Below are 19151 nucleotides of genomic sequence, written 5' to 3'. Positions count from 1 at the left end.
TGAACCTATATTGACACATCATTATCACCCAAAGTCCATAGTTCACTTAGGTTTCACTCTTGATCTTGTACATTCTATGTACAGTTTTGACAAGTGTATGATGACATGTGTCTTACAGATTAGTTTCACTGCCCAAAATGTCCTCTCTCCTCTGCCTACTGATCCTTCTTTCTCTACTAAACCCCTGGTAACAATTGATCCTTTTACTGTCTTTATAGTTTTTTAGTATTAATTTTATTTTATGAAAACACTTTCTTTTATGAACATATTTCATGTCAGTAAAATTTGCAAATATATAATTTTATAAATTTATATAATATTGTATTTAAGTATCATTTTCCTATTTTTTGCCATATAATATTTAACCATTCTGATATTGTTGGGTATTTAAGTAGTCAATTTCTTTTTTCTTGCTATTATAAATTGTTTCTTTATGAAAATTTTATCCATTAATTTTTGAAAATATTATGATTTTCTTAGCTTACAGTATAGATATTGAAGTCCATATTTTACCATTCCTCAGGCCAAAAAAAAAGGATTCATCCATGACTCCTTTATTTCTCTTCTACCTTATTTCCATTCCATCTCAAATCCTTTCAATTCTACCTATCAATACAATCTACACCCCAATCCAACCTTTTTTTTTTTAAACCACTTTCATATAAACTATTCTGTTCTAAGTCACTGTCTTCTCTTGTTTGTATAAATACAGTAGGAATAGACTATGGCACTAATAAACCCTTGCGCTCCTCAAGTTATCTCAACATGAAACTGGTATGATCATGTAAACTGAGTTAGATTGCATCATTCCTGTGCCCTTTTATTTAGAAGGGCAGAGGAGCAAAAATAGCTAAGCAAAATAAGAATTAGGTTGGAAGCATCACTACCTGACTTTAAAAATTACAATCAGGCTACAGTAATCTGTTGTATTTTAAATACTACTAGATAGCAACTGGGAAATGAAACAAAAAAAATTCACCTACAATTGCGTCAGTTTAAAATATTGAGGAATAAATTTAGAAAAAATGTGAAAGACCTCTGCATTGACAGTGTGATATTGGTGAAGGAATAGACACCTAAATCAATGGAGGAACTGAATAGAGAGTTCAGAAATATATCCACACAAATGTGTTCATTTGATTTTTTACAAAAGCGCATAATAAATTCAGTAGAGAAAAGATAGTCTTTTCAATAAATTGCTAATCCATATGCAAGAATATGAATCTCAGTCTAAACCTCAAACCTGTACAAAAGTTAAATCGAAACTAATCATAGGTCTAAATTTAAAATGCAAAACTTTAAATAATTTAGAAAAAAAAAAAAGAAAAAGAAGAAGAAAATCTTCTTGACCTGGATTTAGGTGAAGTGTTCTTAGACAACAAAAGCATCATCAACAAAAAAACTGTAAATTGGATTTTATCCAAACTAAAAACTATTTTAACTACTAGGTGTTTTATCCTGTCACTTTGCTAAATTTACTTAATAGTTGCCATAGTTGTTTTACAGATTCCTTAGGATTTTCTATGTAATCAGTCATGCTTTCTGTGAATGGAGACATTGTACTTAAAAAAATTTTTTTCTCTCATTACTATGCATAGGATATCCAGAACAATGTTGAACAGATGAGGTGAGAGTGGGCATCCTTGCCTTTTTTTTCAGTTTTTAGTGATAAAGTATTTAATATTCCATAATTAAGTATAATGGCAGTTGTAGGGGTTTATTTTCTTTGTTTTATTTTTTTGCTTGTTTAATTTTGGTAGACAAACTTTGTCAAGTTGAAATAGTTTCCTTTCATTCATAGTGTTCTGGGAGCATGTAAATCTTATAAATTTTTATAGTGAAGTATTGAATTTTGTCAAATTATTTCCTGCACATATTGAAATGATATTTTCTTTTATTCCATTAAATGGTGAATTAAATTGGTAAACTATTTGAATGTTAAATTAGCCTTGCATTCTTGGAATAAATGCTATTTCAGTACTTTTTACATATTTCTGGCTTTGATTGCCAATATTTGCAAGTATTTTTTGCATCTACATTCATTGAGAGATATTGTTCAGTAATTTTTGGATAATGTTTTCATCAAGGTTTTGTTTTAACTTACATTAGCTCAGAGTTGAGAAATGTTCCCTCTTCTGTTTACTGAAAGAATGCATAAAACTGGTGATATGTCTTCTTTAAATTTGTGATAAAACTCATCAGTGAAACCATTTGGGCTTGGAGTTTTCTTTGTGAAGAGGTTTTTGATAAGAAATTCAATTTTTAACAGCTACACAGCCAATCATATTCTATATTTCTTCTTGTGTCAGCTTTGATAAGTTGCATTTTGAAAGATATGTATATATTTTTATCTAAATTTTCAAATTTGTTGCATGAACATATTCAGAATACTTTTCAAATTTGTTGCATGAACATATTCAGAATACTTTTCTATTTTCCTTTGGATAACTTAATTTTAACATCAAAAATGAGGCAAACACATAACAAAATGGAAACTATAGGCCAACATCTGATGATCATGAATTAAAAAATCTTACAACATTTATTAGCAAACCAAATTCAACAATCTGTTGAAAGAAAAATATATTAATACCTAGTTGTGCAAACTCCAGGAGGGAAATGTGTTTAGCATAAGGAAATCAGTGAATGCAATCCACATTTTAACAGGTTATAAGAGAAAATATATATTATCATAATCATAAAAGAAGCAGTAATTAAAAAATAAAACATAGCATTCATTTATGATAGAAGATAGAACTAAAAAAATAAAATATAGCATCATTTATGATAGAAGAAATCTAGGAATAGAAAAGCATTTTAACCTGAGAAAAATCACTCTGTATAAGCATACAGTAACTCAAACTTGATGGTGAAGCTCTGAATATTTCTTGAGATCTTCAAAAGGATAAAGGTGATCACTAACACCACTTCTATGCAACATTGAAATAGAAGACCTAACTTGTACATTAAGATAAGAACAACAAAATATATTAAAATTGTAAAGATAGAACCAAAATTTTTCTTTTTTTGAGATTATGCAATTTTGTACATGGACAACACAAAATTATTTGTCAATACAAATTATTAAAACTTCTAAGAGCTTTTTAGTATAAAATCAATACATAAAAATCAGTTTCATAAATGAGGGGTTATGTATTTTTGACCTTAGGGTGAGGAAGGCCTTCTTAAGCCCCAAAGAGCAGAACTCATAAGCTGGCATATGGGGGCATAATAGATGTATTAAACTGTACCCATATTTTACAGATTTTGTTGATCAATAAAAGATACCATAAAAATGCTAGGAGATTATTTAACAGGAAAAAATATTTTTAAAGTCTATAACTGACAGTGGTTAATATCTAGAATATACAATGATTACCTGTAAGTCAGTATGAAAGATATAAGAAACCCAATTAAAAAATGAGCAAAGGGTATATATATAAAGCCAATTCACACAACATCAAACACAAATATCTATCAAATATTTGAAAAGCTAGTCATACCTGACATTAGTAATCTGTAAGTTAAATGTAAATTTAATTATTGTATCAACTTGCCAGAAGGAAGGCAGTGGAGTAAAATTGAAGTCCTCTAAACTCGTATAATTTATAAAAACTTTTGAACAAATGAAGATACACAGAATGAAGTTGAGAGTTAATAATAATTAAAAATGATCATTATCGGGCTTCCCTGGTGGCGCAGTGGTTGAGAGTCCTCCTGCCGATGCAGGGGACACGGGTTCGTGCTCTGGTCCGGGAAGATCCCACATGCCGCGGAGCGGCTGGGCCCGTGAGCCATGGCCGCTGAGCCTGCGCGTCCGGAGCCTGTGCTCCGCAACGGGAGAAGCCACAACAGTGAGAGGCCCGCGTACCGCAAGAAAAAAAAAAAAAAAAAAAAAAAGATCATTATCACTGAAATTGTATGGAGAATATATATAATGCACTCCTCCAATTATTATTTTTTCCCTTGGAGTTATTCAGCAGAGCTTGGAAAGGATTGAGCACTGTTTTAAACATGTATTTCTTCTTGTCATATGACCCTCCAAAGAAATTAGCCTTTAAAGTTGTAAAAGCTCTCCATGCATACCTTGATTATACTTGTGTATATAATGTATATACTTTGTGATACTGACTGCTCAGTAAGGGTCATAAGTCAGATTGCTATTATTTTTTATTTTTAAGGTAGTTTTCTTCAAATAAGTTATTTCCTTTGCTTGAAACACCATGAACATAGCCTTTTTTGATTGTAAAACCTTTGGAGTATAACAATTTTTTTTAACAGTTCTGAAACAAACAAAAAAAGTTTCACTTATTCCTGAAACCCTGATGGGTTTTAAACTGTGTAGCTCACTTCTTTGTTCTATGTAACAAAAGAAACTTCTTAGGGTTTCTGACTGCACTGTTCTGGTTGTGCCAGGTTACTACTGCCTTTTACAAGACAGAAAAACGTTCAGCACTTCTGACTCAGACTGCTTATTCAAAGACCAGAGCCTTGAAAAGGGCATTGAGATGGCCTTAGAGCTAAATTTACATTATTTTTATGGTTTTGAGATTCTGATTTTCGGAACTTCAGCATTTACAACATTCTGTTAAAAGACAGTCTTAGCTTTGGCGGGAAGGGGCTTTAGAATAGTTTCTATTCTGTGTAAATTGATTAGCTGGTCATCAATGTCTTCCACATTCTTGGCTGCTTACAGCATGAAGAGATTTCCACTAAGCCAATAAATATGCTGAAAGCTTTGAGAGTAAATAAGGCACAAGTTGAAATTCCTGCATTCTGTTCTATGGCCAAGATTTTAAGAACTAGAAAAGGTTATTCGCTCCTTCTTCCCTTCTTTCTCTTCCTCCTCTCCCTCTCTCCTCCCCTCCTTTCTTCCCTCCCTCCCTCCCTTCCTTCCTTCCTTCCTCTTTCTTCCTTTCTTTAAGTTACAAAGAGTTCAGTAAGAGCACTAAGAAATGAAGTTGATTGATGCCTATTGTTTAAAATAACAAAAGGTGCCATATATGTGTGATAAAACTTAAGATCTAATATATATGTTACATAGTATATCCTAATAATGTATTAAACATAATATATAATATGCAATAGAGTCAATCCCATTTTGGGGCATTTAGGTGCTTTCTAGTTTTTTGCATCATAAATAATATTAAGTAACTTATTGTACAAAAATCTGCCAAATTTCTGTTTCCTTTAATTAAAAGTAACAGTAGGTTTAAGTGAAAGTAGGTTTACTAAGATAAAAAGTATGAACAGATTTTTAAAAATCTAAATGTTTCTTGCTGTTCTGTAAAAATCTATTGATTTATAATACTTATTTTGAACTGTCTTCTTTATGACATTGCAATCATTTCAAATAGGTATTTCTTTTCTATTGTTTCTCTTATTATGAAAATGCTCAGTTTTCTCCCCTAGCTTGGATTCCAAAATGCTGACAGCCAGGCTTGTATGTCCATGCAGGAGATAGGCTGATTCCATTCTGGGGAACCTGAGCAGTCAAAGAAAAAAGTCTAAATTTTCCCACATTCAAGTTTCCCTAACGAAACAGCCCTGCCAGCTGATCTACAGTGAGGCTCCCCGTTGACAAAGACCATTCACCAGTGCAGAGCTTTGAATCAGCTTTTAGGTGTTTCATCTCTAAGTACAGATAGCAAGAAATCATTGGACACAAAAGACAGAGACTGAAACACACATATAGGAAATTGGACTTTTAATTTTAGATCAGGAAGTCCACAAACCAAATGGCAGGTGTATTAGAGAGATCATAAAAAATTAAGTGATGAAAATCATCAAATAAATGATTCAAGATTTTATGAAATTGAAGGACATGAGTTTCTGTGTTTAACAAAAACATTCAGGGAGAAAAAATTGTCCCACATTAAACATATCATTATTAACTATCAAAACAATGGAGTAAATGGGACAATTGCAAAAGCTTGTTGAAAAAAAAATTAAACAATAAAAGAAGCCATGTACAAAGAATCTGTAGTCCAAATGTTTGTAGATTTCTCTATTTTGACACCAGAAACTCAAAGCCAGTAGAGCAAGGCATTTACATTTTGACAAAAAAAAAGGACATCTAACCTAGAATTTTATACAGAAGTAATTATGTGTAGACAAGGATATTTTCGTATATGGGAATTCTCAAAAAAATTCTCATTTACATATCCTTTCTCAGTAAGTGAAGGAGTGGGTAAACCAAGAAAGAAGAAATAATAGGATCCAGGAAACAATGGCTCCAACTCAAGAAAAAGATAATGCCCTAGGATGATGGTGAAAGAAGATGTCAGGGTGAGCACTGTGCTCCAGATGTAAAAACCAGGTCCAGAAAGTCCAGGGGACCTGTCTCCAAGATGAGGTAATTGATAGGGCCCATGAGGTATTTGAAGGTATTGAGAGAGATTGTAGACAACTTGGGGAAAGCTTGGGGCTGAATTAGTGGGAAAGAGAACACAAAAAGGTAAAAAGAAAATAAATATTACCTTCAATGTAAAGTAAAAGTTGTGCCCCCCCAAAAGTAATCTCCATCTAGTACTTAGTCCATCTAGGAATAATCTTCACATAATCTTAACAATCTAAGCATTTAATATTGATCTAACTAAAAGTATGGTATAAAAGTATTGAGAGGATGGGTGGACCCAGATATATTTCAGATATAGAAATAATTTGGGAGATAATTTGTTTGTGTTTGTCATGTTTGACAGATGACTAAATGGTCATCTTCCATGCTGGGAAATCAATTAATAGTTGCTACAACTAAAAAAAAAAAAAAAATGAAGAACTAGACATAATGAACTAACTCAAAGAATTGAAAGTTGTTGCCCCTGGGAAATGAAAACAGAGAAAAGGGTTATAAGGACCATTATTTTGTAATAAGTCTTATAGAACTATTTAATATTTTAATCTATGTGAAAGAATTTTTTTGCTGAAGTCAGTAACTAACTTAAATCTACATGATGAAGTGTTCTATCACTAAAATTCTAACTTTTATATAGGACAAAATTGTGGTGAAATGTTTTCTGCCCAAATAACACATACAAAAACAAAACAAAAAACTCAGTGAAATTCAATTATAAAATAAACAGTTTGTGCCACAAAATTACTGTGCCTTCCATTAGCTGCTAAGTTGTATCGACCCCATTATACAGGGTGTCTTACCAAGCAGTCATATGTTCTTGAATAATTAATTATTGCTTACTCTGGTGATACATCATTAGCATAAGATAATGACATTTTCAGATAGCCAAAGTATCCTTAGGCAGACAAGGTCTTTGGCAAATAAACACTGTGTATATGTAGACTCCAGTACAAAATAGAATCATGAATTTTTTTAGGGGAACTTACAGATCTTAAAAATTGGATAGCAGGTGCTTTGGTTTCAGTCTGAAGTAACAGTTTGTTAATGACACATCCCATAGTCAGATTTTCTATCCATGAATTTATTGGCTGAAATAGTTACTAATATGACAAATTTATTAGCCTGCAATGAGAAACGCCAACATTGAAACAGATGGTCTCCTCCAACAAGTGACAATTTGAAGCGTCAGATTTATCATGAAACAAATGAAACTGTTTAGAACCATGGTATTCGGGCCTCAGAAGGGAAGAACAATACGAATAGTAGCAATTAATAGCAATAGTAGCTTTATAGTTTAGTCACATTTTAGGAAATCTTTGATGAGGAACTTTTTCAAAAAGCCTTTTTTTAAGTGCCATGTGAAGAATTTTATTTCTTTACTAAACTGCAAACTGAAGCAGTTGTCTTGGTTTGACTACATTTGAATTTTCTTATTTTTTTTGCAGAGATTTAGCATGCATGTGTGTGTGTGTGTGCATGTGTGTGTGTGTGTGTGTGTGTGTGTGTGTTGAAAGAAAGATAATTTCTGAACACCCATCTAAGAAAACGCCAGCAGGAAAGTGACAACAGCACCTGTGGGAAATAGTAAAAAGAACATTGTGGGTGTTATATCCTGTGGGGTTTGGTGGTTGGTGGTAAAAATCAGTTATATACTGTACAAATAAATCTGGGGGGATGGAAGATGGCAAGCACAAATCATGTGTTAGTGTCCTTAAATATATATCACCCATAGAATTAGTAGCACCAGCCATGACCCAATTGTGGAACACAGCTGAAAGCTAAAATTAAAGGTTGACCCCACGTACAACCCTGTGCAAGTGATCACAACTAGCTTAAGTGAAATTGTGCCAAAGCAGAGTGCCTTCATAAGCCATTCTCTATTCCTTTCTGTTGCCCATATTAATTGCCAGAATTCTGTTCTGTGGCAAACTTCCACCTCAAAAGTATTTGCAAAAGTGACTTAAGAGGGCTTCCCTGGTGGCGCAGTGGTTGAGAGTCCGCCTGCCGATGCAGGGGACATGGGTTCGTGCCCTGGTCCGGGAGGATTCCACATGCCGCAGAGCGACTGGGCCCGTGAGCCATGGCCGCTGAGCCTGAGATGTTAGGTTTTAGTGTCAGTGGGAGATCAGCTACAATTCTAGTGGAATGGGTGCTATGCTGTTTCTTACAAGTGTTTGCTTTTGTGTGTAACACTTGATTCCAAATCTCACTCTACCTTGGCGAAGTAATTTAAAAGAGAATTCAAAAGGAAGATCGTTTTGGGTATCAAACAGTCTCAGCTAAGTAGAAAGACAAAAATCTATAGTTTGATCTCACTTGTATATGAGTGTGCTGATGGCCTGCCTGAGAAACAGTGGTTGAAATCCCATGCAATGAAAGCATTGTTCACATAGTTTAAGTTGAGTAATTGCTATCGTTTAATGAATATCTTTCATCTATCTATATTCATCTATCTATCTATCATCTATTAATCATCTATTATTTACCGATCTGTCATTATTTCTCTATATCTATCTATCTATCTATCTCCCTCCAATCGTTAAAAACACCATTAGGTTAGGGTATTATGTCCATTTTGAAGATAGGGTAATGAAATGAAGAATTTATGCTTTAAAAATATCCTTGTGACGGCTTTGACATTTGAAGAAGGAAAAGGAAAGTGAGAGCCAGAAAGAAGTCTCTTGACTATAGCCAGATGAAACAAGCTGGCTTTTGGGGAGAGAGGAGCAGGGAGGAGGGAGAGTGGACCGATCATGTGCACTTCAGAGAGAGTAATACCTTTGGAATGTTTATCATATATTTGGTTATATATAGCATAAAATCCCTTTTTTTTTTTAATTTAAAGATTTCTCTTCTACTCCCATGGCTCATAATCCCTACTGCTTTTTTCCCTGAGCATTGTAAGTACTAGGAATTCTTTTCTAATACCAGAGTGGTAGAATATCCAAAAGAGACTGTTTGGTGGTAGTGGTACTCTAATTATTGATTGCTTTAATGGTATCTGCTGCTTATAAGTTACCTTGCTGAATAAGATTCTAAGTTTTCCTGTATATGCTAAGATATTTTACAAAAGGTATTTGTCTTTAAACTGTAAGTTCCCCACTGATTGTTCCCACCCCTTCTCTGCTGAGGCTTTAATGACTTTCAATTATATCTGGAAACTTAATAGAAATTTAAATGGGAGCTATGCTTTTTAATTTTGAATTAAAATGAAGAAAAATAAACTGAAAATATATAAAGTGCTTAATTTGATCAGTTTCAATACATTTATGTAACCATGAGATCATCACCAGTATCAAAATAATAAACATTTCCAACAACCACAAAAGTCTCCTTGTGTCCGTTTATAATCCATTCCTCCCATGACCCCCATCTTCAAATAACCAGTAAACTGTTATCTCTTATAGCTCACTTTGAATTTTCTAGAACTTCATATTAATACACATACTATTTTTTTTTTTGGCCTGGCTTCTTTCCTTCAACACAATGATTTTGAGGTTCATTTATGTTGTTATATATAACATCAGTTAATTTTAATGACTAGGAAGTATTCCACTGAGCAAATATATCCCAAATTGTTTATTCACTTATCTGATGATGAGCATATAAATTGATTCCGGTTCGGGGCTATTGCAACTCCCTTTGAATGAATATTCATATGCAAGTCTCTGTGCAGACATATATTTTCAATTCCTTGTAGTTAATAAAATTTCAGTGAACACTCACAAACAAATCTTTGAACAGACATATATTTCAATTCTCTGTGGTCAATACCGAGAAATAATATGACTAAGTCACATGGCAGGTGAACGTTTAACTTTGTTAAGAAACTGTCAAGCTATTTTCCAAAGTGATTATACCATTTTACATTCTTTTCAGCACTGTATGAGAGTTCCAGTTGCTCCACGTCCTCACTAACACTGGGTGTGGTAAGATTGTTTATTTTGATCCATTTTCATGGTTATGTAATGGTATTTTATTTCAGTTTTAATTTGCATTTCTCTGGTGAATAACAGTGTTGAATATCTTTTCATGTACTTACTGAACACTCATATATATTCTTTTGCATTAATTTTTATTGAATTGTGTTTTTCTTATTATTGGATTGTAAGAATTTTTCATATTTTCTAGATATAAGTTTTTTTCTAATGTAAGTGTTTCCAACGTTTTCTCCCAGGCTGTGGTTTAACTTTTCATTTTTTAAATTACATTTTTCAAAGAGCAAAATCTATTATATTGATGAGGTCCAGTTATGATTTTCTCTTTTTTGACTTAAGCTTTCTATGTTCTGGTTAAGAAAACTTTGACTCTGCCTTTCTTCTAGATTTTATTTTTTTAGGTCTTATATTTAGGTCCATGATCCATTTTGAGTTAATTTTGTGTTTGATGTGAGGTCAATGTTCACTTTTATCCATAGAGATATCCAGTTATTGCTATAACCTTGCAAACACTTTCTTTTCCCCATTGAATTGCCTTGTCACCTTTGTGAAAAATCAATTGACCATATCATAGAAGTCTATATCTGGACTACTCTGTTCCATTGAGCTAAATATCTAGGTTTTTTGTTTGATTTTTGGCCTTTGAAAAATTAAATTGTCTTCATTACTTTAGCTTTATAGTAAGACTTGAAATCAAGTAAGTTCGTTCTCATACTTTGTTCTTTTTATAAGAAAAAGTAATTGGTTAATTAGGGCTCTTGCATTTCCAAACAAATTTTAGAATCAATTTGTCAAATTCTGGAAAAAAAAGACTTGGAATTTTTTTGGAATTGCTTTGAATCTATAGACAAACTGCCATCTTAATACTGAGTCTTCAAATTCAGGAACATGGTGTATCTTCTGATTTATGTAAGTCTTTAATTTCCCTCAGTACTTTTTAAAATTGGAGTATAATTGCTTTACAATGTTGTGTTAGTTTCTGCTGTACAACAAAGTGAATCAGCTATACATATACATATATCCCCTCCCTCTTGGAACTCCCTCCCACCCCCATCCCCCCATCCCCCCCATCTAGGTCATTACAGGCACTGAGCTGAGCTCCCTCTGCTATACCACAGGTAGCCACTAGCTATCTATTTTACACAAGTAGTGTATTTATGTCAAACCTAATCTCCCACTTCATCCCACCCTTCCCTTCCCACACTGTGTCCACACATCTGTTCTCTATATCTGAATCTCTATTCCTGCCCTGCAAACCGGTTCATCTGTACCATTTTTCTAGATTCCATGTATATTCATTAATAGACGATATTTGTTTTTCTCTTTCTGACTTACTTCACTCTGTATGACAGACTCCAGGTCCATCCACATCTCTGCAAATGACCCAATTTCATTCCTTTTTATGGCTGAGTAACATTTCATGTTTATAAGTACCACATCTTTTTTATCCATTCATCTGTTGATGAACATTTAGGTTGTTTCCATGTCCTGGCTATTGTAAATAGTGCTGCAATGAACATTGGGGTACATGTGTCATTTTGAATTATGGTTTTCTCAGGGTATATGCCCAGTAGTGGGATTGCTGTGTCATATGGTAGTTCTATTTCTAGTTTTTTAAGGAACCTCCATACTGTTCTCCATAGTGGCTGTATCAACTTACATTCCCACCAACAGTGCAAGAGGGTTCCCTTTTCTCGACACCCTCTCCAGCATTTGTTTTTTGTAGATTTTCTGATGATGGCCATTCTAACCTGTGTGAAGTGATACCTCATTGTAGTTTTGATTTGCATTTCTCTAGTAATTAGCAATGTTGAGGATCTTTTCATGTGCCTCTTGGCAATCTGTATGTCTTCTGTGGAAAAATGTCTATTTAGGTCTTCCGTCCATTTTATCACTAGGTTGTTTTTTGATATTGAGCTGCATGAGCTGTTTGTATATTTTGGAGATTAATCCTTTATCCCTTGCTTCATTTGCAAATATTATCTCCCATTCTGAGGCTTGTCTTTTCATCTTATTTATGGTTTCCTTTGCTGTGCAAAAGCTTTTAAGTTTAATTAGGTCCCATTTGTTTATTTTTGTTTTTATTTCCATTTCTCTAGGAAGTGGGTCAAAAAAGATTTGCTGTAATTTATGTCAAAGAGTGTTTTCCCTGTGTTTATCTCTAAATGTTTTATAGCATCCAGTGTTATATTTGGGTCTTTAATCCATTTTGAGTTTATAGGTAGTGTTCTAATTTCATTTTTTTACATGTAGCTGCTCAGTTTTCTCAGCACCACTTATTGAAGAGACTGTCTTTTCCCCAATGTATATTCTTGCCTCCCTTGTCATAGATTAGGTGATCATAGGTGTGTGGGTTTATCTCTTGACATTCTATCCTGCTCCATTGATCTATATTTCTGTTTTTGTGCCAGTACCATACTGTCTCGATTACTGTAGCTTTGTAGTATAGTCTGAAATCAGGGAGCTTGATTCCTCCAGCTCCATTTTTCTTTCTCAGGATTGCTTTGCCTATTTGGGGTCCTTTTTGTTTCCATACAAATTGTAAAATTTTTGTTCTAGTTCTGTGAAAAATGCCATTGGTAATTTGATAGGGATTGCCTTGAATCTGTAGATTGCTTTGGATAGTGTAGTCATTTTCACAATATTGATTCTTCCAATGCAAGAACATGGTATATCTCTCCATCTATTTGTGTCATCTTTGATTTCTTTCATCGGTGTTTTATAGTTTTCTGAGTACAGGTCTTTTGCCTCCTTAGGTAGGTTTACTCCTAGGTATTTTATTCATTTTGTTGCAATGGTAAATGGGATTGTTTCCTTAATTCCTCTTTCTGATCTTTCATTGATAGTGTATAGGAATGCAAGAGATTTCTGTGCATTAATTTTGTATCCTTACTGAATTCATTGATAGCTCTAGTAGTTTTCTGGTGGCATCTTTAGGATTCTCTATGTACAGTGTCATGTCATCTGCAAATAGTGACAGTTTTACTTCTTCTTTTCTAATTTCTATTCCTTTTATTTCTTTTTCTTCTCTGATTGCCATGACTAGGACTTCCAAAGCTATGTTGAATAATAGTGGTGAGAGTGGACATCCTTGTCTTGTTCCTGATCTTAAAGGAAATCCTTTCAGTTTTTCACTATTGAGAATGATGTTTGCTGTGGGTTTGTCACATATGGCCTTTATTGTGTAGAGGTAGGTTCCCTCTGTGCCCACTTTCTGGAGAGTTTTTATCATAAATGGGTGTTGAATGTTGTCAAAAGCTTTTTCTGCATCTATTGAGATGATCATATGGTTTTTATTCTTTTTTTTTTTTTTTTTTTTTTTTTTTTTTTTTTTTTATTCTGTATGCGGGCCTTTCACTGTGTGGCCTCTCCCGTTGCGGAGCACAGGCTCCGGACGCGCAGGCTCAGCGACCATGGCTCACGGGCCCAGCCGCTCCGCGGCATGTGGGATCTTCCCGGACCAGGGCACGAACCTGCGTCCCCTGCATTGGCAGGCGGACTCTCAACCACTGCGCCACTAGGGAAGCCCGGTTTTTATTCTTTAATGTGTTAATATGGTGCATCATGTTGATTGATTTGCGTATGTTAAAGAACCCTCGCATCCCTGGGATAAATCCTGCTTGATCATGGTGTATGATCCTTTCAATGTGTTGTTGGATTCTGTTTGATAGTATTCTGTTGAGGATTTTTTTGTGCCTATGTTCATCAGTGTTATTGGTCTGTAATTTCCTTTTTTTGTGATATCTTTGTCTGATTTTGGTATCAGCTTGATGGTAGCCTCGTAGAACGAGTTTGGGAGAATTATTTTCATCATACTATCTTCCAGCTCACTTATTCGTTCTTCTGCTCCAGTTATTCTGCTATTGATTCCTTCTAGTGTATTTTTCCTTTCAGTTATTTTGTTGTTCATCACTCTTTGTTCTTTAGTTCTTCTAGGTCCTTGTTAAACATTTCTTGTATTTTCTCGATCTGTGCCTCCAATCAATTTCCAGGATTTTGCATCATCTTTACTATCATTACTCTGAATTATTTTTCAGGTAGGTTGCCTATTTTCTCTTCGTTTATTTGGTCTTGTAAGTTTTTACCTTGCTTCTTCATCTGTAACATATTTTTTTGTTGTCTCATATTTTTTTGATGAGTGGCACTGCATTCCTGTCTGGTTGTTTGGCCTGAGTCATGCAACCCTGGAGTTTTCAGGCAGTTGGGTACAGCCAGGTCTTGGTGCCATGAAGAGGACCTCTGGGAGACCTCACACAGATGAATATTCCCTGGGGTCTGAGGTTCTCTGTTAGTCCAGCGGTTTGGACTCAGTGCTCCCACCACAGGAGCTCAGGCCTGACCCCCAGCCTGGGAACCAAGATCCCGCAAGCTGCACAGCACAGCAAAAAAAAAAAAAAAAAAAGCAACAAACAAAAAGGAGCAGAACAATAAAAAAGAACAAAAAATACACTAAAATTAGAAAAATTAAAATATATTAGAAAAAATAAAAATATAAATGAAACAACAAGGCGAAACAGAACAACAATAGCAAAAAAAAAAATAAGGGCAGAAACGCCTTGGGGGTGGTGGGTACGTGAGGCTTAGGCTTAGCGCAGCCAGCGGGGGCCCCGGAGGGCAGAGGTTCTGGCCTGGGACCCCCTCAGGCTTCCCAGGGCCTGAGTGGGCAGGGGAAATGCTGGCTTCATTCCCTTCCAATCCCCTGAAGGTCTCTCATTGTCCCTGCTGATACCCTCACCATGAGTGGGCCCCTCCAGGCGTGGGAACCCCTCGCCTCCCCCACCCACCCCTCAGGGGCGCTCGTCCGGTCCTGCCTCCGCTTCCCCTTCCCCTCTCCTCCCCCAACATCATACCTGGTCATACAAGGGTTCCTCTCATCCCCTTAGGTGTCTGAGGTACCCCACCAGCACCTGGTAGGTGCCCTAGTTGTGAGGAGATGTGAGCTCCACGTCCTCCTACTCCGCTGTCTTCTCTCTCAGCATTTTTGTTGTTGTTGTATTCAGTGTAGATGTCTTGAACTATTTTTACAAGGTATTTCATGATTTTTGGTGCTACTGTAAATGGTGTTTAATGGGATATAAAAATTTTATTTCTAATAGTTTTCTTTTACAATATAAGAATAAAATTAATTTTTAAGAATTAATTTTGCGTCATAAATTCTTGCTAATAAAAATATATTGATTTTAGTAGTTATTTTGTACTTCTACTGGTATTTTTTGACAGAATATTATCTCACCTACTAATATGAACAGTTTTACTTGTTCATTTTAGATATTCATGCCTTATATTTCGTTTCCTGGTTGTATTGCATTGGCTAGGAATTTATTCTGTGAAAGAATAAACAGAAGTGGTTAAAGTGAGCATTCCTTACTTTGTTCCCAATCTCCTATGGAACCAATTTAGGTTTTCACAATTTACTGTATTTTTCGAAGAACCTTTATCAGTTTGAGGAAATTCCTTAATACTTCTATTTCTCTGAGAGTGTTTATCATGAATGGACATTAAATTTTGTGAAATCATGTAATGTTTGTCTTTATTCAGTTAATATTGTAGATTACACTGACTGAAATTTGGATGCTAAACCAACTTTCCATTCTAGGAATAAAAGATACTTACTTTGTCATGATGTATTATCACTTTTTATATGTTATATTCAATTTGCTGATATTTTAAAGAACTTTTAGTCTATATTCATGATAGGTGTATTCTATATATATATTTCCATAATATTTTCTCAGGTTTGGGTTTTGGATTATGCTGGCATCATAAAATGAGTTGAGCAATGAAACATTCTCCTCTATTTCCTGGTAATTTTTCTTCTCTACTATATCATTCTCATTATACAACAAATAAGCTGTTATTTAGTTGACTTAAATAAGCCCTTTTATAAGGGAACTATCTGAAAAAAAATTATCTGTAATCACTGTCTCCAATATTTTCCTTCGTATTGTCTTTTGAACCTACTCAAATCTGGCTTTGCCCTCTTTATTGTACAAAATCTTCTCTTACTGAAGTCATCAAAGTCTAATTCTTAGTCATTACATTGCTAATTCTTAGTCACTATTCGGTCTTCATTCTATTGACCTAAAGCAATATTTTAAACAATTGATCCCTCTCTATACTTTAAAGGTTTTCTTCACCTAGCTGTCAAGACAACACACTAATACAGTTTTCCTCCAGCTTCTCATGTGATTTCTTATAAGTTTCATTTGCCCATTCCTCCTTAACTCTTTCTCTCTTCTATAATTTGGGGTACCCTAGGCTTTTCTTTGATCTCCTTATATTTATCCTACATACTCCCAATCCAAGTGATCACATTTAAAGTCTCAAGTCTTTAAATATCAAGAATATTCAGATGACTCTCAAATCATTATCTCTGTCCTGAACTTCACACTCATATTCTACTGAAACTCTCCACTTTGATACGTAAGAACTCTCACCTGTTTGTCTACTTTTTCATCATTCTCCCCTTTCACGTGATTATATCCAGTCTTGAGAAGGCAGCGAAAGGAACAAGAAAGAAGCAAAGGCTATGACAAGTGGAAAGCATAGCAAGATGTTTGATTTAAACCTAACCATATTAATAAATTAAATTAAATGCAAATGGTCTAAATATACCATTTGAAAGGCAGAGATTGACTGGACAAAAATGCAGTAACTGCTGCCTACACAAAATAGACTTTAAATTTTAGTACAAAAATACATTAAAAATAAAAGGATGAAAAACAATATCCTATGCTAATACTGATCAAAAGAAACCAGAAAGCCTATATTAATATCAGACAAACTAGATTTCAGAGCCAAAAATATCCCTAGAGATAAAGATTATTTCATATTGACAAAAGGATCAATTTATTAAGAGGACATAATCTTAAATGTATATGCATCAAATAGTAGAACCCCAAAATATATAATGCAAAAAATGAGAGGAGTTCTTGGAGAAACAGATAAATTTACAATTATAGTTGGAAATTTCACCATCTCTCTCTCAATAACTGATGGAAGGAGTAGAGAGAAAATCAATAAGGGTATAAAAGATTTGACCAAAACAACCAACCAATTTGAAATAATTGATATTTATAGAACATACTGTACAACAACAGCAAAATAACACATTTATTTCAAGAGTACATTAACATTTATAAATATAGACTATATTCTAAACCATAAAGCAAGTCTCAATCAATATGTAAGAATTTAAGTCATGGGATATATATTCTCTGACTACAGTGGAATTAATTTAGAAATCAATAAAAGAAAGGTATCTGGAAAGTAGCCAAATATTTGGAAACTAAAGAACACACTTCTAAATAACCCATGGGTCAAAGAAGAAATTAAAAGAAAAATTAGAAAGAATTTTGAGGTCAATGATAATGAGAACATAGCAAAATTTATGGGATGGTGCTAAAGTTGTACTTAGGAGGAAATTTATAGCAGCAAATGACTATATTAAAAAACAGGAAAGATCTCAGCTTCAACTGTAAGTAATTAGAAAATTAAGAAAAATTAAATACTAAATAAGGATAAGGAAGAAAAAATAAGTATCAGAGTGAAAATCAATAAAATAGAAAACAGAACAATAAAGAAAAATCAGTAAAAACAAGATCTGGTATTTTGAGAAGATCAAGAAAATTGATAAACCTCTGAATTAACAGAATGAATAAGAGAAAAGAAAGGACACAGATTAAATACTAACATCAGGAATGAGAGAAATGACATCACTATAGATATTAAAGATAATTAGGGAATTTATGAATAATTTTCTGCCAATAAATTTGACTATTTAGGTAAGACAGAGAAAGTTCTTGAAAGGGATAAACTTTTAAAGCTTATACAAGAACAAATAAATAACATAACTGGTCCAACATCCATGAAATACATTGAATTTGTAGTTTAATATCTTCTCCTGAAGAAAACTGCAAGCTCATATGGCCTCCCTGGTGAAATCTGGTAATATTTATGGAAAAAAATATGTCAATTATCCAGAAAGTCTTCCAGTAAACGGAAAAATGAGAGAACACTTCCCTACTCATTCTATGAACCCAGCATTAAGCTACACAAAGATATTACAAAACTACACAAAGATATTACATTAAAACCTACATCACTCATGAACACACATAGAAAAATTCTGAACAAAATTCTAGAAAATTGAATCCAACCATACATTGAAAGACTAATACGTCATCACCAAGTACTGTTTATCCCAGGAATGCAATTGGTATAAGGTTCAAAAAGCCCATTCTTTCACTAATTGTGAGTCTAAAATGTTCCCACATATACCAGAGTTTGTCTCTGAGCTTTCTTTTTTACTGTTTTATTTGTCAATAATGTGTCAATACCATACTTTCTTATGGCTTTGAATTTATTATATGAATTAATATCTGGGAGGACAGGTAATTTCCTATCACTTATTTATAAAGTTGACTTAGTTTCTACAGACCTTTACACATCCATGAAATTTTAGAGTAAGTTTTTTTTTTTTTTTTTTAAAGGGCTTCAAATGCTTGGCTTTTTAAAATTTATTTGTTTGTTTATTTATTTATTTTTGGCTGTGTTGGGTCTTCATTTCTGCGCGAGGGCTTTCTCTAGTTGTGGCAAGCGGGGGCCACTCCCCATCGCAATGCACAGGCCTCTCACTATCGCGGCCTCTCCCGCCGCGGAGCACAGGCTCCAGACGCGCAGGCCCAGCAGTCGTGGCCCACAGGCCCAGCCGCTCCGCGGCACGCGGGATCCTCCCAGACCAGGGCCTGAACCCGTGTTCCCCGCACCAGCAGGCAGACTCCCAACCACCACGCCACCAGGGAAGCCCAGAGTAAGTTTTTTAAGTTACTCAAAAAATATCCAACTGGAATTTTAAT

Source organism: Mesoplodon mirus (assembly GCF_964341445.2).
Source record: "Mesoplodon mirus genome assembly, chromosome: 8".
Lineage (NCBI taxonomy): Eukaryota > Metazoa > Chordata > Mammalia > Artiodactyla > Ziphiidae > Mesoplodon > Mesoplodon mirus.
This window is presented reverse-complemented; position numbering follows the sequence as displayed.